Source organism: Carassius auratus, unplaced genomic scaffold, assembly GCF_003368295.1.
Source record: "Carassius auratus strain Wakin unplaced genomic scaffold, ASM336829v1 scaf_tig00021540, whole genome shotgun sequence".
In the NCBI taxonomy this organism is placed as follows: Eukaryota; Metazoa; Chordata; class Actinopteri; order Cypriniformes; family Cyprinidae; genus Carassius; species Carassius auratus.
Genome location: NW_020525119.1, coordinates 1083 through 5218, shown reverse-complemented (window position 1 = coordinate 5218; position 4136 = coordinate 1083).

The following is a 4136-nucleotide window of genomic DNA, read 5'->3' as shown; positions in this document are numbered from 1 at the left end:
AAGTGTTTTATATGTCAGGAATATAAATTACAGTCAGCTCGGTTTCAATGGGCCGTACACACACACACACACACAAAGACTTGTGAATCTCTGTAACCTTGCTGCTGTTATCAGTGGAAAGAAATGTGGCTTTTTGTGATTGACAACTCCTATTCAGATGGACTCCATGAAGCCCCTGGAGCCCGATTACTGTTCCCCTGCTGGGACGTCACCCTCACAGCCCGAGCGTTTGCGCTGAACTCACTACTTTTGTGAAATCGATGTTAACAAATCTGTCCGATAGTGCAGTAGTCACCTTGGCTTGGGCATTTTAACTTCTCATCATATGAAATCATTTCTTTGTAAAGTGAAATGTAAAGGAAACCACAAGCTCCAGCTGTATAAGGGTGAATCTGCAAGTGATATTTGACCTCAGAAAGACGACAATTCGAAATGATTGCTTAATATTAAACCAAGATTTTTTTTAGTTAATTGTACATTTTTCATGACTGTTAAGCACATTTTCCCAAAATTTTGATTACAATAATGAAAAAAAAGCATTTGTCATGTACTGTAATCATCTGAATGTTTATATATATATATATGCATACATGTATATGCTTGGCAGTTTTACCTAATTTAGTTAAATTGCAATACTATTTATCACTGCAGTACTAAACATGCTTATTATGTAACATTTTTTATGCATTACAGTATTGGGAGGTGAAATTCACTACAAATATTATTATTTTTTTAATTTCACGTTCCTTTCTGGGGTGAAATATGACCTGGCATGTTCTTGATGGGCTTCATGAGATGCACCAATAATTCAATAATTTCACGTGATTTTTACACTGGATAATTTACCTGTGGAGCTGTTAATGACAAACGTATTCAAACAGCATGTCTTTTTTTTTTTTTTTTTTTTAGCTTTTTTATTAATCAAAGGGAAAATGGTCATTTTACACGCATGTAAAATTAATTGTAATTTAAGAATGAGACGGACACAAACGCACCTTCCAGGAACACACGATTAAAACACAATCTGCAGGGAGAGCCACAGAATGAGTGACGAACCTGTAAGGAGCTATTTAATCCGGTTAGTTGCTTTAACTGCCGGCTCTTATTGAATCACTACGTTTAGCGTTTGGTTTAGGGCCCTGTTTTAATACTCAAGCTTCCATGTTCCTAACAGTTAGTTACTGCTGAACCTTTAATACAATGCACATATTCTGTTCAATCGGAACGCTTGGTCTTACACGGTACAGGCTTATTCAGGTGAATCTGGTGCTGAACCATACTCCTGGCAGATTTCATAGGTGTTTTCCTTTGGATTACCAAATCCGATGTCATCGTGGTGCTCTTCGCAACCTGGAAAACCAGCACACGCTTGTACATACAAACACACTGATTAAAAGATGAACACACACTGGGAAAAACGCAAGATCACAAAACTACTGGGCAACTTCAACTCATCCTTTTGTTTCTCTTTTATTCCTTTGTTTTTTTTTCTGTACTGTGAATGGATGTCTTTCTCAGACTGTATAATTGTGTATATAATTTGGGTTATTTATCAATTTAATTTTCTGTCTTTTGTTGTTTCTTTTGGTTTGTGTTCGCTCTTATTTTGTGTTGGAGCAGAGCACAACGTGTGCAAAGTGTATGTACTTGACTTGCAGTCTAAAAAAAAATGGTGCTACAATCTGTACAACTTTAGACTGTGCTTATTTATATTAAGATCCTTAACAACAACAACAAAAAAAAGAAATGAATAAAGATTTTTGGTGCTTCTTTTACACAGGGATGTTTTCAAGCCTCGCGGCATTTATTTTCTCAATATTTATAATGTATTATTTGGCGCCCAGCATGAAACAGCCCCTGTCTGTTTGGATCGGTGTCGTTTTTATTTAAAGAAACACCTTTTGGTCTTAATCGAGCTTAAAGAAGCATGAAAGTACATTGCAGAACTTTATAGGATGATAAAACTTTTTTCTTTTGAAGTATTTACTTCAATGGTGCTCCGGAGTCGACCTGTGTTGGCAGGTAGTGAATGCTTTGAATTACACCTATGGCACATTGGTGCCATGTGGCATTTCATAACATTTTTGATTTCTCGTAAAGAGAACATGTGCTAAGCCTGTTTGCCTACCGTCTTGGCCTGTACGGGCTCGGTGCTGTTTCTAAAAATCGTTGAAATCTTCGCAAATGTAAAGCATACAGCTTCATCTTTCACAAACTGGTGCTGCTGTTCACACGGATGTCGAAATATACCAGTGCGCCCATACCAAAACCTACTATCCCACTGATCAAAGCCTGTCCTAGAGTGCGTCGTGTAACCTAGAGTTTGAGTCTATTTGCGTATCATGACGTAAAGTTGTTCAGATGTGACCGGTCGTAGATTTGGCTAGTGTTTTGTCAGTTGGCTAGTTCTAGTGCGTTGACCGATTGGGTTTTCCAATGGACTGTTATTCATATCTAGAGTAGAGGCTATTAAAATGACTTATGTGAAATATTTGGACAATAAAATGGATAGTTCACCAAAAAAAAAAAGAAAGAAATTTGACATGTCATTGTTTATTCACCCTCATGTCGTTGCTAACCTGTACGACTTGCTTTATTCTGCGGAACACAAAAGACAATATTTCAAAAAAAGGTGGAAAACCGTTTTTGTTCACACAATGAAAAAATCAAAGTGCGTCCAAAATTTTGACCCCATTGACTTTGTATGGACAATTTGGGAGATTTCCACTTGCCCGATATATCGATCTGTCACTAACTGGTACAGCGTTCATAAAATAGTAATTGGCGTACAACATCGCCAACTTGGAGACAAAGCAGGAGTGGATGTCCTCATCGTTTTGCGTCCTTATTTTCTTTTTATTGTGTTTTTGTTGCTTAAGTATGTGCTCAAGGAAAAATCAACCTCGCCTAAGCTTTAGTCAGAATGCTGTGGAATAGACTTTGGTGTATAATCCTATAAAAAAAAACAAAACAAAAAAAAACCAATGTGTAAATGGTCTTTCTGTCCAATTAACATGGACATTGTGATGAAATCACAATGACCAGTACATGAGTACATTGTTACCAGCACTGATGTTTTTTTTTTTTTTATTGATGGTAATTAATAGTCATTGTTAATGGTACCTGTTTTAATGGCCAATTTGTGTTTTAATATCTTTGCGACTCTTTATCAATGATGGTTTTATGATTTGGTAATCCTGACCATTTGGATACTCCATTAGAACCAGTAAGGTGCTCTCCTACACTTTTAAACAAGGAAAATGCAGCTAGTAAATCCTGCACCTCTTGCACTGCAAGGGGTAAACATTTAATAAACATTCAATGCAAGCTTTGCTTGTTTTACATCATTGTAATGTCTTCATTTGAACTATCTTGTCCATCGACGCTGTTTCCTGTTGGGGTGGCAATTCTTGAAATTGATGTTAAACTATTTAAATGTTAAACCGATCATAACTCTTGATGTTGCGTTTTCTTCAGGTACATGTATGAGGTTGCATTGGCAAAAGGCAACTCCAATCCTTTCGCATGTTATAAATAGAATAAAAGAATATTGACATTTAGATATGTCTAAAAATGTAAATTCAGTATAGGCTTTGTCTAGTGTCTCAGTGAATGTCAGTTCTGATTTTTTGTTAATAGTTTTGCATAAAATGAAAGGGAATGTTGGAAACCTTGGCTGTCTTCCTAGATGACAGATATAAATGAGAATGAAATTGCTTTACTGTGCATTATTTACTTGTGATAGAAATTTCCACTGAACGCATATACTATTTTGTCTGTTGTTAACTTGACCCCTTAAAGTTGTTATTTGATAATACATGCATTCCCAATTTCAGTTCATCACATTGTTCTGCTTTTTTCATGGTCAGAAATCAAACGTCACAGGATAATTGCTGCAACAACAGCAAACTCCTAAGAGTCGTCATATTTGTGACACTGTTTGGTGCTTTTAACGTAATGACAGCCTAATTCAGTTGAAAGTTTTTAAATCTCAGCTTTTTGTTAATAAAGGTTTCTAATGAAAGCTCAGTTTGATTTCTTTATTTATTCTTATTGCCTTTACTAGTATTGATGTACAAAGATGAAATGTCCATCTGGGAAAGGTAATAACACCCATTTAGAAATGAAACAATTGC